This window comes from Peromyscus maniculatus, chromosome 7 (genome assembly GCF_049852395.1).
Source record: "Peromyscus maniculatus bairdii isolate BWxNUB_F1_BW_parent chromosome 7, HU_Pman_BW_mat_3.1, whole genome shotgun sequence".
In the NCBI taxonomy this organism is placed as follows: domain Eukaryota; kingdom Metazoa; phylum Chordata; class Mammalia; order Rodentia; family Cricetidae; genus Peromyscus; species Peromyscus maniculatus.
This window is the reverse complement of record NC_134858.1, coordinates 119,450,542-119,463,685: the sequence shown is the minus strand read 5'-3', so window position 1 is coordinate 119,463,685 and position 13,144 is coordinate 119,450,542. Positions and strand designations below refer to the sequence as shown.

The following is a 13,144-nucleotide window of genomic DNA, read 5'->3' as shown; positions in this document are numbered from 1 at the left end:
GGTGGAGGCAGGAAGTAGGAGAGCTTCAGTTCTGCCCCAGAGGACTGAGGAAGAGGCCCTGGCCCTGTGTGAACAGAGGATGACTTGAGGACTCCTTTCTACAAACTCGGGAGTTAGCAGTTCCTCTTCTAGACTCTCCAGACCCCTTCACCATGAACCTCAGCAGGGTCTGCGGAGGGACTGTTGACTCCCGAGCCTTGAATGTGCACACCCAGACATATGTGTTGACCTGCAGTGTCCATTAGGGTGACTATCACTGTGAGGAAACACCATGATCTGGGGTTGGGCCAGGTGCACAGGACAACAGGAAGTACCAGGTTGTCTCTCAGCTCATTTCCCACTCCAGGAGAGCTCAGAGTCACACACACACACACACACACACACACACACACACACACACACACACCCTTTCCCAGCCCTGTGTTCCTGGGAACTGTTGTACAGGTGACCTTGGGCAGAGATTCTGGAAGGGGGTGGGACAAAACACACATGGAGTTTCAGCAACATAATTAATGTTGCCAGAGATTACTGAGTGTTAAACATGGAGCTGTCCACTGGGGAAATGAAAACTCCCATGTAATTCCTAAACAATCAGGAGGAGGGGGAAGAGGAGAGAGAGGATGAGGAGGAAGAAGAGGATGGGAGGGGAGGAGGAAGGGGGAGAAGAGGAGGGAAAGGAGGAAGAACAGAGAAGGTGAGGAGAAAAAGAAGCGGAGTGACCCAACAGTCCAATGGAAGACGGTTATTGGAGGGTTAAACCAAGACTACGTCACCGTAGAAGCATCATATCAGAGATTAGGGATAGTTTTGAGTTTTAATCAGCATAAACAATGTGAATGAATGAGAATTTAAGATGGAAAGCAATTTTAAAAAGCACAAAGAAGACTCTATTAGATGGGGCGCTGAGGGAACACAACCAATAAAATGTGAATATATTTTATAAGAGGTGATTTATTAGAATGGCTTACACTGTAGGGGCTGGGCAACCTAACAATGGCCGTCTGCAAGTTTCAGAGGTTAAGAACTGTAGCTTCCCATTCCAGAGCCTGAATGTCTCAGCAGTCCCAGGCCAGTGTTGAAAGTCCAGAAGCTCCCTGGAGAGTCACTACTGTTGAGAACAGGTTGGAAGGCCAAAGAAGCTGGAATCTGATGTCAGTGGAGGAGGGAGACAGCCACCGCAGACGCGCTTCCTCAGGGACACTGCCTGCTCCCCAGAACTCTGAGCTGCCTGTTCCAAGATGCCTGTTTTGAGATAGGTTCCCTCTCTCCTGATGTCAGTCCTTCCTGGAAATGCCCTCACAAACATATTCAGAGGTGTGTCTCCTGGGTGACTGACAATCAAAATTAACCATCATAAGAAAAATTTGTATTGTTAGAACATTCAGTCTATCAAGTAGGTATATTGACCCCAAACATCTAATAAATAGCATCAAAATATATAAAATGGCTGTACAAACTGTCAGTCTATAATTGTGGTGAAAAGACCAGGAAATCTTCACTCAGCAGACTCTTCAGCAAACCAGAATAAGTGAACCAAAGTCACATCCATAGGTCAAGTTATATCTATCTAAAATACATTGTTGGGCAACTAAGGCAGGAGGCAGAAGTAATATGCATCAGTCACTAAAGAAGAATTTAAACCTCAACATAATACTAACTAACTCTTACAGACACATAAATATGTAGCAAGGTATAAAAAGTGTCCTGGTGTTGTGGAATATTTGTTTATGCAAAGATGTGTTGCATTTGTTTAAGTGTGTGAAGATGTGTTGCTGTTTAACTTGCCTGCCTAAAGCACTTGATTGGTCTAATAAACAGCTGAATGACCAATAGTGAGGGAGGAGGTGTAGGTGGGACTTCTGGGCAGGGAGAATATGTAGGAGAAAGAATTTAGACTTGGAGGAAGAAAGAAAAAGAGACACCAAGGAGAAGCCAGGGGCCAGCCAGACAGACACAGAGACAGCAGGAAAGTGGGACATACAGAATGAAAGAAAGGTAAAAAGCCCTGAGGTAAAATGTAGATGAAGAGAAACAGGTTAAATTAAGTTATACGAGCTAGTGGGAGAAGCCAAAGCTAAGGCCGAGCATTCATAATAAGTCTCCATGTCTTTATTTGGGAGCTGGTTGGTGGCCCAAAGAAAAGTCCAACTACATCCCAGAACAGTAAACACCCAAGTCATGTGAAGAATGGATGCATTAGGTTTCAATTGCTGACTAAGACATGACAGGATTGCAGCAGTTTGCAATGATACCCACTGATTCTCCTAAATTGTCTGTAGTCAGGGGTCCACATGCTGGGTCATCTGCTGAAACCAGCCAAGGTGTCAGCCAGAGTTGTTCTGCAGAACTGGGGTCTTCTCCCAAGTTCATCCAAGCTGCTGGCAGAACTCCATTATCTGCTACTATATGACTCTTTTAAAAAGATCTATTTTATTATTAATTATGTGTAGTTGTGTATGTGTGTGTGGGTATGTGCACATGAGCACAGGTGCCCGTGGAGGTCAGAAGGGCCAGATTCCCCTGAATCTGGAGTTACAGGCAGTTGTAAGTTGCCTGAGGTGGGTGCTGGGAACTAGGCTCTATCTTTCATAGGAGCAGTATGTGCTCTTGACCCATCTCTCCAGCCCTTGACTCCCTTTATTTGATGGCCACTGGTTGGGTTCATTATGAGGTCCTAGGGACTGACCTCAGGTCCCAGCCCCATGACCCGCTCCATAGATGTTTACTTCACTGTTGGGTTGCTCTTTGAGTCAAGGTCTCTATAGCTCAGGCTGGCCTTAAACTCCTAATCATTCTGTCTGAACTTGTGCTGGATTGCAGATGTAGTCCATAATGTTTGCTTTTTTTTAAAACCAGGCTAGCAAGAGAACTACTACAGCTTTAAACCTCTCTGCCTCTCACCCTAGGACCTCTGTAAAACAGGCTCACCTGGGGCTGGAGATGTAGCTTAATCGGGAAAGTACCCGACTAGCATGCATGATGCCCTAGCTTTGATGCCCACCACGTAAGCCTGGCGTGGCAGGGCAGGCCTACAATCCCCGCACGTGGCAGGTGGAAGCAAGAGAATCAAGGACTTAAGGTAAATAGGGAATTCATGCCGGCCTGGGTTTCATGAGACCCCCACTTCTGCCCTCCCTCCCCTCAAAATCAATAAAACCAAGAAAATCTCACCTGATGAGGTCAGGACACCCATGCCCAAAGGGAGAAGATCACACAGGGCAGGGTGTGGTGGGCAGGAATCTTGGTGTCACCTGAGAACTCTGCCAGCCGCAGCAAGAATAGTTTAGTTCACAACTAAAAACACTAGAAACAGATAAGAAAAGACAAATTAAAGACAAAGAAAGAGGGAAGGAATTAGTAAAGATCAAACAGAAAGCGATGGAAAACAGGGGAAATATCAAATGAACGCACTTTCCTCTTGAACAGAGATGGGTATTGAGTCTGACGACAGTGAGAGCCAAAGCCAACGAGCACAGGGCACAGTTCCAGAAGAGAGGGCGTGTTAACAGAATGCTGCTGTCAGTCAAATGGACAGGTTTGGTTGTGAGCCTAGCCTCTAACGGCTGAGCCATCTCTCCAGCCCAGAAATGGACAGGTTTTTAAAGACAGGGTTTCTCTGTGTAGCACTGGCTGTCCCAGAACGCACAAAGGTCTACCTGCCTCTGCTTCCCGAGTACTGGAATTAAAGGCGTGCGCCACCACTGGCTGCACAGATAATTCTTATCAAACCAAATTCCAGAGCAGCAAAGAGCTGCAGCATTTCCTGACATATTCTGCAAGGCGCTATAATGTTTATATCAAAGCAGGAAGCCAGGGATGGAGCAGGCCTCCAGTCCCAGTCCTGGGAAGCTGTGGCAGGAAGGTGGCCAGTTTAAAGCCAGTCTAGGCTATCTAGCAGAACTGTCTCAGACAGAAAGAGAAAGTGTAGTCCCATCCACACAAGCCTTACAGCCCGAGTTTAATCCCGGAAAACCTGCAGTGGAGGAGAGAACTGACTCCCAAAAGCTGTTTTCTGACCTCTATGTGCCTTGGTATGCACTGGCCTGTGCCCCACCCTCAACACACACACACACACACACACACACACACACACACACACACATTTGTATCACCAGCTGTGGAACAAGGGTTTACAAAACCAACCCTAGAAAGTTTCAGATTCATACTGACTAAGTAAGTGGCCACTTGTGTGCCTCCAGTACTGAGGTAGGCTCTGAGATGGGCCAGACCTGTGGTTTGAAGACTGGCAGACAGCAAACCCTTGGATATGATGGGAGAGTCCATCTCCTGTCCCTTTGTCCTCAACCCCCGCCAAGGGAGCTTCCTGATGGCCTCTAGGGTCCTGTGGCCCTACTGTGGCCACAGTGCACTTTTCTGTCTTCCTGTCTCATGATCTGACTTCCCTCTGATCCCTGGGGGCGTGGGGCCACCCCTCCTAGAGACAAGGCTACTGGATCCGAGGGGTGGGCTGCTCAGTCCTCAGGATGACAATGGTCTGCAGTCTACATCTGTGGGACCTTGGGCCTGGCGTACCACAGCCCTCGGTCTCCCTCCGGTCTTCCCTCGTGTGAGGGGAGAGCTGCTCCACAGACTGAATCTGAGAACAGGGCTTGTCGTCATTTTCTAGAGTTCAAATTAATTTTGACTTCATCTTCTCATTACATTACAAAAAACCCCAACTTCAGCCTTCTTGGTCCTTGGGTGGTTTGTACTGGGGAAGGCAAACCCTTCCATGGCTGGTGCCAAGACCTGTGTTAGCCCAGCAGCAAGGTCCTAGCAGGAGCAGAGGCTGGCACTCGGCCTGAGAACCATAGGGAGGTGAGAGCTAGTGTCCTGTGTACCCTGCTGCTAACTTCCTGAGGTCCAGCCCTGCTCAAGGGAGGCACTCTGGGGATCACAGAGAAGTCCCCCACCACTCTTGGGTTCCTAGGCTTGGCACTCCAAAACAAATGCCTGGGCAGGAAATGTCCTGAGCCACTTCCGCCTTTTTTCCAGCCAGTCTTCCGCTGTGGCAGCAGACTGTCTATCCAAGACAGAAACCATCACCGGCCGTTGCCAAGCCGGGCCCTGTGAGCCACCATCCCCGACTCCCCCAGGCTGTTCTGAAGGGCTGCTACCCCCAGCAAGGGGAGAGCAGATTCAGGGGGTCTGGAGTGGTGGGGCCCAGAGGACTCACACCGGAGCTTCCTGGCAACCTGGCTGTTGGATGGGGCTACCTGTCCAGGGCTAGGAGGTGGTGGGAGGCAGGGAAAGAGAGATGAGGAAGTGGTGACCGGGAGGAAGAGGGTGAACACAGGATGGAAACTTGGGAGGGAAAAGAAGGACCAGCATCAGGGAGGGAGGAGGAAGCTGGGTGTGGAGGCAAGGAAGAAGGGGATGACTTCTCTGTCCCTCCTTTCCACTCTGTCCTGCCCAGGTTGCCTTTATCTCCCTTATATGCACCTCTTCTTTCCATGAACCTTTGGCTTCTCCTGGTGCCACAGTTTGCAATCGAAATACTGGGTTGAGTATTCGTGTGTGTGTGTGTGTGTGTGTGTGTGTGTGTGTGTGTATACATATTATTCATTGTCCCTGCCTGGCATGACAGCATGCACAGAGCAAAGTGCATGCACATGTATGTGTATGTGTGTGTGTGTGTGTGTGTGTATGTGTGTGCGTATGTATGTGTGTGTGTGTGTGTGTGTGTGTGTGTGTGTTCAGACCCAAGGCTGCAGTAGTCACTTCATGCAACATGAGACTTCAAGCAACTTGAGTGAGCCAGAAACACCTCATATTCATGACACATTTGATTTTGAAGTAATGTTTGGTCGCTGTAATGTTGGACACATAACTTTCAATCCACTGCGGTCCACTCTGTGACCTATGCTGGGCCGAGGCTCACCATTTAAGGAGCTCTGCTCTGAAGAATGAGAGCTGGTGAGCAGTTGGCACCAAGCCGCACCAAACGCTGTGATTCCTTCATAACTCTTGATCTATAGTCAGTATTTAATTTTTAATTCTCCTTCCTGCTTTATAATGCTTTTTAAAAGATGGCTTGTTTGTTTAAATAAGCCTCACACATTAGACAGATCCCTACCTTTTTCTGATGGTGCCTCTTACAAATTCTCTTCATCTTGTGCACCAGCCGCCGGTGGTCAGAAGTTGGCTGACTTCCTCTCTCTGCTGTTATTTAACATCGTTCTTTTTTGTTGTTATAGTTTTCAAGACAAGGTTTCTCTGTGTGTAGCCCTGGCTGTCCTGGAACTCTCTCTGTAGACCAGGCTGGCCTCAAACTCATAGAGATCCTCCTGCCTCTGCCTTGGTGTGCAGCTGTAACATCTTTCTTTCAGACTAATCCTCTTAAAACACCAGTGATGCCTTGACTCTCAGAGGATTGCAGACCCTGAGTGTTTGGGTCCTGACTTCTCCTTTTCTCCTCTGTCTTCTGTCCCCTCCAGCCACTCAGGCCTCCTGCTATTCTGAGAACCTTTTCCTGGAATCTCCCCTAGTTTGAAAGCCCCAGGGATTCCCCTGTTCCCCTCTCTCATGTTTGAAGCCACAAACTGCTCCTTCTCCCACCCCAGTTCCTAAGCCCCCTCCTATTCAGATACCCCACCCCTGCTCTTACCAGCTTCAAAGATGCCATCTAATTATTTGTGATCCCTAACCAGAACATCTGTCATTCACTCCATCCCAGAACATAAGCTTCGAGAGGGCAGGAATTCAAGACTATAACCTGAGTGCCTGGATTGCTGGATTAACCTGGGCTAGTCATGTTTATGGAATAAACACTGAATCTTCGTAGCAACCTTTGTCTGCAGGTCTCTAAAGTTGCCCCAGTTTAGGGGACCCCTCCTGCCCAGCCCTTCCTTCTGGCCCTCAGTGTTCTTTCTTTCCTGGGTCCTGAGATCGGGGAATGGGGAGGGAGATCATACTCTCACCCTAACTTAGCTCTCACAGGTCCTTCTGGGAGGATACCTCCTGCTTCAGGGGAGAATGCCCTGAGGTTCTGAGCAGTGAACCCTGTCAGCCAGCCACACCTCTAGGAAGACTGAGGGGCTTCCACTGGGATGACAGGCCCAGAGTGGCTGTCAGTAAGGGTGAAGAAGCATGGAAAAGTTTGGCTTGGGAGTTTTTCTCAGCTTTTCTCTCTCTGGCTGTGACCAAGCCTCTCTCATGAGTGTAGGCTAATCCCCAGGTCCAATCCCAGGCCTCCACCCAGCTACCCAGGACTCTGAGTTCACTTCTGACCCCAGCCTGACCCTTGACCTGATTACAGGCTCCAATTCAGATGGACCCCTGATCCTGACAGTGATCCTTTCAGTCCTCATCGACCCATGATCCCAGAACCACACCTGACTATGATCCCTCTACCCACCCTGACCTCTGACTCCCATACTCTGACTGCAGCCCAGCCCACAGGCCTGATATGGGATCTGAGAGGTTCAGCTTGTTCCTGGCAGGCAGTGGCTGGGTCTGAGCCCACCTTGCCTAGAGGGAGCTAATGCCTCCAGACAGAAAGTCCCCAGGGCACCTAGGGGCAATTCTTACTGCCTTTTCTCTAGCTGTCCGTCCTGCCTCTGTGGCTCCAACCAAGCGGGCACTGCCTACCTGGTAATGGCCCTGTGGGCCAGATGCCAGGGGAGGGAGAAACTAGCCGGACCAGCCCGCACCTCTGTTTGCACAGGTCTTGGTAAAAATAGCCTCATCTACGCACACCTCTGTCATTTCCTCCCTGACCTGGATGGTGCCCCAGGCCCAAGACACTTGCCAGCTGTTCCTTCCCTGAGGCTTGTTTTAGCCTGGAACAGGACAGAGCTCAGAGGGACAGGGCAGTGGCCTCTCCCAGGGTTGATCAGAACCACTCGACCAAGACCGTGGTCTCAGGTGTCTAATTCTTAGAAAATTAATTCCTGTTGTTTCGGCCACTCTCTTTGTGGCCCTTCTTCACACTAACCCTAGAAACTCACGGCGGTGACTGACATCCAAGGTTCAGGTGACACCCAAGGGGTAGTATGCGGAGATAGGAGCACCCTGAGAGAGACGGGAACACCCTGAGAGAAAGACGGGAGCACCCTGAGAGAGACAGGAGCACCTTGAGAGAGACGGGAGCACCATGAGAGAGACGGGAGCACCCTGAGAGAGACGGGAGCGCCATGAGAGAGACGGGAGCGCCCTGAGAGAGACGGGAGCGCCATGAGAGAGACGGGAGCGCCCTGAGAGAGACAGGAGCACCCTGAGAGAGACGGGAGCACCCTGAGAGAGACGGGAGCACCCTGAGAGAGAGAGACGGGAGCACCCTGAGAGAGAGACGGGAGCACCCTGAGAGAGACGGGAGCACCCTCAGAGAGAGACGGGAGCACCCTGAGGGAGATGGGAGCACCCTGAGAGAGATGGGAGCACCCTGAGAGAGACGGGAGCACCCTGAGAGAGATGGGAGCACCCTCAGAAAGAGACGGGAGTACCCTGAGAGAGATGGAAACACCCTGAGAGAGATGGGAGCACCCTCAGAGAGAGACGGGAGCACCCTGAGACAGGAGCACCCTGAGACAGGAGCACCCTGGGTCCTCAGCACCCCAGCAGGAGTCTCCCTGCTGGCTCAGTAATAAAGAAACAAGGTTCTTCCTTTACATAAGGTGCTTGTTGGTGCCTACCACTTGCAGACATGTGGCTGAAACCGCATTCCAACAAGTGCACTGTCTAAAACTACCCTGTATGTCCTCCAGGGACATGAGTCCCCCAGGAAACAGACAGCAGCCACACTGGGTATTAGGCTGACTTCTCACAATGGACATGTGGACAGTAACATCCCCTGCTAGGCTTAAGGTTTTTCATTTTCTTCTTCTGTGTGTGTGTTCATATCTTACATGTGAGGTTGCACATGGCGGTGGGGGCATGTGGAGGCCCTAGGTGGGTGTTGTAAAGGTTCTTTTACTGTATTCTTTGAGGCAGGGTTTCTCAAACAAGCCTGGTCCCTGACACAGCTCACTGCCTTGCTCAGGAGACATGCTGTCTGCCTTCCAAGGCTAGGATTACAGGCAGGCCGCTATGCTCACTAGGGATTTACATGACTTCTGGGGATCGGAACTCAGTTTTTTTGTTTGTTTACAAATCAGGCACTTGAACTGCTGAGCCACCCCCCCCAGCCTGACCCCTGTGCTCCTTAACTGACTTGGGGTGACAGGTGGGCTATCTTTGTCATTGTTCCTTGACGTGTAGAAGCCACACCTCGATCTGCTCTTTCATGGTTACATGGGTTTCCCTATGCAGCTCAAAGCTGTGGCCAACCTCTTCCTATGAGTGTGTGTGTGTGTGTGTGTGTGTGTGTGTGTGTGTGTACACACATGGAGGCCAGTGTTCAATCTCAGTGTCGTTCTTCAGGAACTGCCCACCTCTCTTTTTTTCTGACAGGCTCCGTCACTACCGCTGGCTATGTAGCAAGCCCCGAGCAGCGGCCTGTGTCCGTCTTTCCGTCACTAGGGTCCCCGGTGCTTAGCACCACACTTGGCTTTTTTTCTCTGGGTTCTGGGGATCAAACTGAGTTCTTTATTCTTGTGCAATGAGCACTTTCCTAACGGAGGTATCTCCCTCATCCAGCAGCACTCTTTTCAGGGTTATATTGGATGGGGCCCACCCTAAAATTTCATTTGAGTCTGATCACCTCACTAAAGACTGTTTTCAATGCCACCACGTCCTGAGGTCCTGGAGGCTCAAGCAAGACTTCAACATATGAATTTTTGGAGAGTACATTCCAACCCACAATAGTTGTCTGATTTAGCAATTGACGCTAAGATTGAATCATTGTAATAAATCATGGTTGTCTGCCTCTGTGGACCCAGGTGACTTGGCCAGCAGTGTGAGCTGGGGACCTCCCTTGCCGCACTCTGCAGGTGGATGGCAGAGTGGTGGTCCTCTGCAGGCCTGGCTGGGTGGAGGATCCACTTCTAAGGGGGCTCACTCATGTGGCTGTCGAGAAGGTCTCGGTTCCCACACCACAGTGTGGGAGGAGGTACCACAGGGTGTAAATGCCAGGAGACTCCCAAGTGGGCCACCGCTACTTCTGCTTTCCAGTCAGGAGGAAGAGGTCAAGGAAAAGAAGAGGACATGCCTTTTCCTAGGAACAAGATGGCTTAAAAGTTCACAGTGACCTCTTGTCACGTCTCACTTGCTGTGAGCACTCACAATGGCTGTGTGTGGCTGAAACACAGCGAGGAAATGCAGCCTTTGTAAGGGACTTTAGATCTCTCGCCTGAGGATGTCATAGGCCCTGCCGCCAGAGCTACGCTGTTTTCACTAACTAGATGGAATTGCCCATCAAATGGCCTTCCAATCCCCTATGCTCACACCTATGCTCACGCCCGTGGGTTGGCGTTCTGATCAGTTCTGATCACCTACGCTCACACTCTTGGGTTGATGAGCTGTCAGCTTTGGTCAGAGAAACTTGGTTCCAATGGGCAGCAGTTCCTGGAGGGACACATAACTGGTCAAACTGCTGAGAATTAGTGACTAGTGACTGCTAGGCCATAAACAGGATAGACATGTTTATCACCCCTTCAAGGCTCAGGAAACACTGGAGACAGGTGGAAAGAATGTAAGAGCTGGAGGGAGGGGTGGAGTTTTGTGGAACACTGTCTTCTGGCATAGATGATGTAACTCTTTTTTTTTTGTTTGTTTGTTTTTGGTTTTGGTTTTTTTTTTTTTTTTTTTTTTTTGAGACAGGGTTTCTCTGTGTAACAGCCCTGGCTGTCCTGGAACTCACACTTTAGATCAGGCTGGCCTTAGACTCACAGAGATCCACCTGCCTCTGCCTCCTGAGTGCTGGAATTAAAGGTATGTGCCACCAATGCCACCAATGCCTGGCACTGTTGTACTTTTGAAGTCATAAGGTTGTGACTATCTAAACAAGATTGGGCCTGTCAACATTCCCTCTTGGATTAAGACTGGGCTCTTAGGGCCCTGCTCCTTCCTGAGGAGTTATGGGCAATTAGTGGTTGCTGGGAAAGATGTGTTCTTTAGCAGGATAGCCACTGGTAAGTTGCCCACCCTCCTGTGTGGGTTTCTCTGAGGGCAGAAGTTGGGACTAAGGACTCGAGTCCTTTACTTGGTGATGGGCATTGGAGGATTGGAGGAGGGGAGCATGGAGAGTGCTGTGGAGTCTCTGCCTAGGGGAGGCGAGCAAGGGCTTTGAAACCTCAGATCCAGGGCTCCCATCTAGAAACATTCTCTCTGCACTTTCTGGTCACAGCCTCCCTCTGCCAGACCACTCCATGAGATGGATAAATGGAGATATCATGTAATCTCGCAACAGGACCCCAAAAGAATGTACACATGTTCCACACTCTGTGGCTGTCACAGAGGAGGGCCCCAAAGTGTCCCCTGTGCCATTGAAGATCAAGGGTCAGACTGGCTGCAGCCTGGCATCTCTGACAGAGTTGACCAGTTCTTCTCCACTGCACAGGGGTCCAGATGTGCCAGCTACTGCCTTTCTGGAGCAGGTACCATAAATTTACTTTATTGGATGCCAAAGATCAATTCTGCACTATTTGCCAGCCTGAAGGACAACCAACATGGTTGCTCTCCAAAATTGTCACTTCTGAGCTCCCCTGGGAGACTGAGAGCTGCTGTGTGTCCCACCAGACCTAATCTAGAGAGAGGGCACAGCTGGTACCTACCAAGCTTTCCCTTCTACTACCCCACGCCAGTAGCCCTTATCCTGCTCAACTGAATGCTGGGCAGAGAGGAAATATACACAAATTGAAACCATATATAAACGTGTGTGTGTGTGTGTGTGTGTCACACACACACACACACACACACACACACACACACACACAGGCTTTTAAAAAAATGAGTGAGAATACAAAGTGGAATAAAGTCTTTTTCTAGGCTGTCCACTTAGACTTGCCCCAAACCCTAGCCGCCTCTGAGTGAGTGAGGATGTGTCTCCTTCCCTTTCCAGGAAGGGGTTGTCTGTCTATGGAGAAGTTTGACCTCTTCACAGCCTTGGATCTTCTGAAGCCTAGGGATTCATGTTAGAATTTATCTATTACTTCTGCTGTCCAGAATCAAGCTTAGGGGTTCACACACGTCGGCACGTGCCCTATCACTGAGCTGCATCTCCAGCCCAGCATATTTTAAATGCACAACACATCAAACATACAGGGTAACAATGAGTTGAAACATAGCTACCGAAAACATTAAACACAGGAGCTGGAGAGTTAGCTCAGCAGTGAGAAGCACTGGATGCTCTTGCAGAGGACTCCCATTCACTTCCTAGTAACTACATGGTAGCTCATTTGCAATTCTAGTTCCAGGGGATCAGTGCCTTCTTCCAGCCTCCATGGGTGCTGGGAAACAAAGTGGTGCATAGACATGCATGCAGGCAAAACACTCATGTGTAAAATATAAAAGTTGTTTGGTTTTTTTTGGTTTTTCGAGACAGGGTTTCTCTGTGTAGCTTTGCGCCTTTGCTGGAACTCACTTGGTAGCCCAGGCTGGCCTCGAACTCATAGAGATCTGCCTGGCTCTGCCTCCTGAGTGCTGGGATTAAAGGCGTGTGCCACCACCGCCCAGCAAAAGTTTTTTAAACTAAAAAATAATTAAAATTAAAATTTGGTCATAGCGAGTGCTTGGGGAGTCCCACACCCCAAAGTGGCTTCTTAAGAAGCTGTGGAACCAGGGTGGGGACCAAATTTGAGTCTGGGCTAAGCCCATGAGCACAGGGGGCAGCTCACAGAGTCACTTCATCTTAAACTGCAAACCTAGGGTGGAGCCGCCCTGAGCCTGGGCAAGGGCTACTGGTGCATTCAGGTTTCGAATCCTGCACAGCTTCAGCAGAGTCTGAAGAGTTGGGCTAGGGATTGGTTCCAACTCTGGGTAAGGCCCACCACAGGTAGTTAGTTCCACAACCCACAGAGAAAGCTGCAAAACCAGGCGGAGGCCCTCAATGACAAAGACAGTATATGGATCACAAAGGAAGACTTGAGATAGAGCCTCAGGCCTGAAATACCAGTCTCATGGGAGGAAATGACTCCTCAGCCTTACATGAAAATTGTAAAAACCACTACTAAAAGGAAAAGAGGACTTGAATTTAAAAATACAAAGTAAAAAAGAAAAACTCAACCAACTAACTTCAGATGTACAAGTCTCAGAACGGAATATAAAC

General features: G+C 49.7%; 1 long non-coding RNA gene across 1 annotated transcript; it reads right to left on the bottom strand.

Annotated features, from left to right (window-relative positions):
* Window positions 1-952: 952 nt before the first annotated feature.
* Window positions 953-3,726, bottom strand: LOC121831157 (uncharacterized). Its single transcript, XR_006074559.2, has 3 exons — window positions 3,412-3,726; window positions 3,172-3,303; window positions 953-1,331 (listed from the first exon to the last, which is right to left on the bottom strand). It is a non-coding gene; the product is annotated as an uncharacterized LOC121831157 (long non-coding RNA).
* Between the last annotated feature and the right edge of the window lie 9,418 nt (window positions 3,727-13,144).